This window comes from Ipomoea triloba, chromosome 6, assembly GCF_003576645.1.
Source record: "Ipomoea triloba cultivar NCNSP0323 chromosome 6, ASM357664v1".
NCBI lineage: Eukaryota > Viridiplantae > Streptophyta > Magnoliopsida > Solanales > Convolvulaceae > Ipomoea > Ipomoea triloba.
The window spans coordinates 3522230-3529296 of record NC_044921.1 but is presented as its reverse complement, the minus strand read 5'-3'; the positions used below and the strand labels follow the sequence as shown (position 1 = coordinate 3529296).

The following is a 7067-nucleotide window of genomic DNA, read 5'->3' as shown; positions in this document are numbered from 1 at the left end:
AAATACCTTCCTTAAGCTGTCTCACTTGTAGTCCAAGGAAGTAGTTGAGTTCTCCCATCATGCTCATCTCGAACTTCCCTTTCATCAAACTGGAGAATTTCTCGCACAAGTCTGGATTGGTGCTCCCAAAGATGATATCGTCCACATATATTTGCACATATAAGATATGATTCCCATCCTTAATTCTAAACAATGTTTTGTCCACTAGGCCTTTGGTGAACCCACATTGAAGTAGAAAAGAGGATAAAGTGTCATACCAAGCTCTCGGAGCTTGTTTCAAGCCGTAAAGTGCCTTCTTCAACTTGTATACTTTGTCAGCTCCCACGTCCTTCAAGAAACCTGGAGGTTGTTCAACGTACACCTCTTCTTCAAGAAGTCCGTTCAGAAAAGCGCTCTTGACATCCATTTGATACACTTTGAAGTCTTTGAAGGCAGCATATGCGAGAAAGATGCGAATGGCTTTGAGACATGCCACCGGAGCGAAGATTTCATCAAAATCTATTCCTTCCTCTTGGCAGTATCCTTTAGCAACAAGTCTGGCCTTGTTCCTAACAATGACTCCATCCTCATTCATCTTGTTTCTGAAAACCCACTTTGTACCAATGACATTCTGATGATGAAGTCTCGGAACTAGTTCCCAAACGTCGTTCCGTTCAAACTGATGAAGTTCCTCTTGCATGGCTTGCACCCAATCTGGATCACTTAGAGCCTCATCAACCACCTTAGGCTCTACTTGAGATAGAAAGCAAGCGATCATGCTTTCTCTGTATGCTGATCTGGTCCAAACCTTGTCACGTACATCTCCAATCACTTGATCAGCGGGATGGCTTCTAAGCCATCTTAGATCGGGTTGTGGCTCCTCAGTTGACTCCTCGGTAGTTGGTTGTGATGTGAGAGTATCATCTATGATCTGGATTGGATCAACTGAGTCAGTAGCATTCTTCTTTGTAGTGTCTTCATCATCTAAATCTGACTGGAGTTCTGCAACGTCTCGAACTATCGGCTGCTTCCTATCGAGAGGTAAGTATGATCTCTAGATCGTTTCCTGTTGAGCTTCCTTAGAGTTTTCAGCTGCATCTATAGACTTTGATGGTTGATCTGTCGATGCTCTGTCATCAAAAGAGACATGTATGGATTCTTCAACCACCAATCTCCACTTGTTGAAGACTCTGAATGCTTTACTTGTCGACGAGTATCCTAGAAATACTCCATCGTCTACTCCATCGTCTGCCTTTTCGTCAAAAGTCTTTAACTGAGTCTTTCCATTGTTGTGGATATAACATTTGCATCCGAATGTGTGGAAGTAGCTTACATTCGGTTTCCTCCCGTTCCACAACTCGTACGGAGTCTTACCAGCTCCTTTCACGATCAAGGACTGATTTTGGGTGTAGCATGCTGTGTTGACTGCTTCAGCCCAAAATCCCTGAGATATATTGGCTTGTGATAGCATGGTCCTTGCAGCTTCCTTGAGAGTTTTGTTCCTCTTTTCAGCAACGCCGTTCTGTTGAGGTGTTCGAGCAGCTGACAACTAATGATGAATCCCGTTCTCGTTGCAGTAGCTCTCGATCACTTGATTAACGAACTCTCCTCCCTGATCTGACCGAATTTTGAGTATCGAGACATCCTTTTCAACTTGAACTTGCTTCAAAAGGTTTGGTAGGGCAACTTTTGTCTCGCTTTTCTTGGTTAAGAATACGGTCCAGGTGAATCTTGTGTAGTCATCTACTACCACAAGAGTATACTTCCTTCCTCTCATGCTGGGTGGATCCACCGGGCCAAACAAGTCCATGTGAAGAAGACTTAATGGTCTAGTGGATGATGTCTCGGCTTTGGTTTTGAAAGAGGATTTGATCTGTTTGCAGCGTTGACATGCCTCACAAACCTTGTCCTTTCGAAACGTAACTTTGGGCAGTCCTTCTACAAGGTTCCTCTTAGTAAGCTTGTTGATAGTTTTGAAGTTCAGGTGACTAAGCTTACTATGCCAATCCCAGCATAAGTCCTCTTTGCTCCTTGCTAGCATACATAGGGATGGTTTGGCAGATCTCCAATCCACTATGTACATGTTTCCTTTCCTTGCTGCTTCCAGCACGACTTCGAGAGATTCCTCTTGTATGATCCGGCACTTGCTTTTGGTGAAGATAACTTTGTAGCCCTTGTCACAGAATTGGCTCGTGCTTAGGAGGTTGAACTTGAGTCCTTCAACGTAGGATACCTCCTTGATCACCAATTCATTCTTGTGAATCTAACCAACAGCCTTCGTGCGTCCTTCCTTCTCGTTGTCGCCAAACGTCACCAAGGGACCTTCGATAGGATGGATATTCTCTAGCAGTGTTAGATTTCCCGTCATATGTCTCGAACATCCACTGTCAATGAACCATACGTCCCTGGTGTCCTGTATGCAAATCAAGCAGATTTAGGTACCCAAACTTTGGGTCCTGATTGGTTAGTGAGTTTAGGCATCCATTTATACCTCGGGCCCATTACTCCAAGCCTAGGTGCAATGTAGCCATTGTACGATTGATAATCATAAGGAATCACTACAAGAAAAATCGCGAATCGCGACGGACATTATTTCGTTGCGAATTGGCGACGGAAATGGCGACCGAATTGATTCCCTTGCAAATTCGCGACGGAAATGGCGACGGAATTGTATTCCGTCACTATATTTCGCGTAATTAGAAATAAAACCCGCGAAATGTTGGCGGTAAAATATTCGCGATAGATTTTGCGACGGATTTAAGTTACGTCGTCCTTATAGCGATGGAAAGCGCGAGGGAATGAAATTGCGTCGCGAAAAGGCGATGCAATTGACGACAGACTTGTTTCCGTCGTGAAAAAGAGGAATATATTTATGGACTTAGTTAGGTCGCGACGGAAAAATGCGACGGAATATATTCCGTCGCGATTGATTTTGTAAATTTTATTTCTCTCCTCTATTAAACGACGTCGTATTACTGATTTTTTTTTTTTTTAAATTTCAGCCCTAAATCTTTTAATTCATGATTTATTTTGAAAATTTAATCCTAGCCCTAAGTTCACGATAGAGTACACGATAGAGTAGCAGTCGACTGTCCACGACCACGAAAGAGACTCCAAAGCTGCACTGCCGTCCATCGTCCAGGACCACCGACCACGACCGTCGTTCAAGACTCCGAAGCTGCACCGCCATGAACGACCGCCGACCGCCAACAGCCCACCCGTAACTGTAAGTCAGCGTTCAAATTTGTAGAGCAAAAGAAAATTTAGAAAATTCCCAATAAATTCGTAAGTCAGTCGTAAGAAAATTTAAGAAATTTCTAGAAAATTGAATTGTTTTATTTGTTATTGTTTGCATATCCCTCGGGTGAAATTTGGGCATAATAGCGGAAATCTCAAATCGGAGTCGTATGTTGTAAGAGCAGGTTCTGTGCATTCTTGTTCGTAGCAGAAGAGCAACTTATTGTGTTTCCCAAGTAGGTATTCCAAGGATTCCCAACTTCTTTTATTTATGTTAGATTTTATCTTGTTTGAATTGTAAGTTTTATTAAGTTGTGAGAAACTGAAGTGTATTTGGGGATGCTTTTTTTTATGGGGTTTCAACTGATGTCTACTGAAATTTTATGCTCTAAGTGCTTTGACGTACTACTACAAATGCTTGATGAGTGTTGTATCATGCTTTCTTAATATCACAATTGTGTCCTTAAAAGCTTTGACTTACTATTATAAATCTGCAATAGGATATAGACTTGAATAGAAGAAGCCTTTCATTTGAATTGCATGTTTTTTGCCCTGTGACATTCAATGAGTTTGCAAGGATGATTTACTGCTGCCTTAAGATTGACTGGTCTGAACTTTATTTTTATGGAGGCTTGTTACACATGGATTCAAAAGGCTCTTGTTTATGAGTTGCAATACTGGCTCTTCATTTTAATGGAATCAAGCTGGCATTGTTTTGAAGTCCTACAATTTGAATGTGATTTTGTTTATTTTATATTCACCTTGCTCTCTTTAAAATTTGTTCAATTAGTCATCTTTTTGAGCTCATCTGATGAAGGCTTGAAAATTAATACTTACAAGAGTGATTGTATGCTGAGATACATGATCTGGTCTCCTGACCTCACTCCTTTCTGCCTGAAAATTGAGTTCTGGAGGGACTGAACAAGAAAATATAGAATTCTTGCTACCAAAAATTTCAGTCTCCATCTAATTTGCAGTTTTTGTGAAAGGTGGCAAATCTTTCTGCACTTGATCAGAAAGGACTCCATGTTGTGAGTTATTTATGTCATCTGATTGAATAACACTGTTTCCACAGCCCCCAACATTAACATTATCATTGCCAAGGTTTGGGTTCATAGTTTCTTTTAGATGTAAGTGCTTCAGCCAATCATGAAGTTCATTATAGATTCTCCCAAAAGATTCTACTCCCTCAAAAGCAGGGTTCTTCAACTGATCTGTGGCCCCATCTTTGATATTCAATTTGTTCATCTCATTCAAGAGTTCCATTCTCTCAGCACCATTATCGCCACTTACAAAGTTATCATGTAATTTAGACCTTCCACTTAATTTGAACTTCAGGCTGTCAGTATTCCCCTCGCTTTTAATCTTCAACTTATTTTCAACCTCCTCAGGCAATTTAGAAGCAAGTAGTTCTTCAATCCCCTTTGTCTCAGAATTACCAGCTTCTTTACCATTCATATTCGCACTAGGCAGTACAGGAGTTCCCTTACTAGAAATAGGTTTAGTTTTGGTTTGAACTAATAACTAGCAGTTCCTTGTGCAGTTATATGGTTATAAATATTCATTTAAATTAATTTATACTCTATTTCTGGTGGTTTTACTTGTATTTTCAAATGTATAATGTTGGTGTAATTTGTAAGTACTTGTTTTTCCCATGGAACAATATACACTTCAGTCACATGATAATAGTTGATTATTATTCCCGCTCATTGTTTGTAATTACCTTCAAAAGTAATGTTTAATAAATATATATTATATGCAACACTAATATATATTATATCTTTCATATTTTTGTAGGCAAGAAGCAAAAAGGACGTGGAGGATGTGGAGGACGTGGAGGTCGTTTTGGAGCTAGACTTTTGACAATAAATGTTCCACCACCTAATGAAAATCAGACACCATCGGCATCTGCATCGGCATCGGCATCTGCATCTGCATCGGCATCGGCATCGATTCCCATATTAGCATCAAGACCATTATCACCATCCACGCCATCTACAGCTACTAATGGCCAGGCTAGACAAGATGTTGTTAGGCAAGTGCATGGACGCTTATGAATTGATGTCAAGGGCAATATGTAAGTTAAATCAAAATGTGATTTTATTATTTGAATATATATTAGTTTGTTAAACTATGACTTTTCCTTTTTATAGGTTGACTAACTCAGATGTATGTGCTAGAAAGATTACTAAGTTATTCAAAGAGCGAACAGATCCAAATGGTTATACATGGGGACAACTTAGTGTTGATACAATTGAATTTTATTGGGAGGAGTTCAAGGTAATATTTAATCTCATGTATTGTATTTTAATTGTAAAGTGAATTGTTATTTTGTTTGCATGCCTAACGTAAGTTAATATTTACAGTGTGTTTTGCAGAAATCTTTTGATTGGGATGATGCAAAAACAACTTTAGTGTATAATGCTTGGGAGATGAAAGCTAAAATAAGGTATGCTGATTACATAAGCAGATTAAGGAAAAATCCAAGACCTGTCTATATCCCACCAGAAATATGGACAAAGTGGAATGAAGTTTGAAATTCTGAAGAGGGCAAGAAGAAAACAGAATTGGCTAAGAAAAACAGACGTGGAGGAGTTTTAAATGGAGTTGCTCAATCTACCCATACCATAGGGTCAACACCTCACGTAAAAGTTGCAGCTCAACTTGTAAGTTCATTTGAATTGTTTAAGTTATAAGTATTGTGTTATTGTATTTGGTTGAAAATCATAATTATGTGTTTATTGTGTTAAAATCAATTATGTCTTAATTGTGTTGATTTAAAATTTTATTAAGCTGTGAATAAAAATCATTGTGATTGTGTTTGAATTGATGTTTGAGATTATAATTGAATTGTATTATATATTGAACAGGGAGATAGTCCTATTTACAAAGGAAACTCTGTCGAATTTTTTCTTACTTTTTTCTTTAAACTTGTTTTTGTTTGTTAAATGTAATTTGTAGGAAAGACAATTGGGTCATTATCCATCATATTATGAACTTTTCAAGCATACACATACCAAACAACATGATGGGGAAACATTCATAGTTGAAAAAGCCAAACAAATTCATGTAAGTTTAATTTATTTTTATTTTTAAAAATGTATATAACTTTCACATATATTTTGTACTAAATTTCTTACATATTTTAGGAACAAGTTGCAACGCAACGGGAGATGTTGACAGGAACTGGAGAGCAAGTGGATGATAATCAATTATATTATGATGTGGTTGGTGGACATGACAAGAAAAGAAGGATTTATGGACTTGGTTCATATGGTTGTTCTATTGTTAACGGTTCAACTAGTGATAACACTTCTGGCAATATGACTCCAACATCTCGACCACCTGACAATGCTACTTTTGTAAGTGTACAAGATGAAATTCAGAGTTTGAAGGCTACTATTCTCCTTATGCAACAACGACTTGTTGCTATTGATGGCGGAAGAGCGGGTACTTCATCATCACCTCCATCTCAAACCGATTAATTTCAATATGGGTTGTTGTTTTTCAAGACTATTACATTAATGCTTAGACTTGAATTGACTATTATTATGTATTAAATGTGATTGGATAATGTATTATTACTTGAACTTAATGTGAATTGATAATATTTTAGACTTATGTTATATTTTATTTTATAATTAATAGTGTCTTTTATATTATTGTAGTTTAATATTAATTAATATTTTGAAATAGATTATTACTATTTAAAATGCTAATTTAATATAAATTTTTAAAAAAATAATTCAAAAATTGCGACGGAATCGCGACAGATTTTAAATTTTGCGACGGAATAGTTGATACAATAAATGCGACGGAATTGCGACGGAAAATAATTCTCTCGTTAAATT

At 37.8% G+C, this 7067-nt stretch overlaps 1 long non-coding RNA gene across 3 annotated transcripts; it reads left to right on the top strand.

The window, feature by feature from the left end:
- The first annotated feature begins 3038 nt into the window (after nt 1-3038).
- On the top strand, nt 3039-6842 carry LOC116022812. Of its 3 annotated transcripts, none has more exons than XR_004099293.1 (7): nt 3039-3205; nt 3364-3456; nt 5014-5293; nt 5370-5496; nt 5583-5882; nt 6178-6285; nt 6366-6842. It is a non-coding gene; the product is annotated as an uncharacterized LOC116022812 (long non-coding RNA). The 3 variants fall into 3 exon arrangements; XR_004099292.1 differs by having other exon boundaries at nt 3040-3205; nt 3364-3452; nt 5595-5882; XR_004099291.1 differs by having other exon boundaries at nt 3040-3205; nt 3364-3452.
- The last annotated feature ends 225 nt before the right edge of the window (nt 6843-7067 follow it).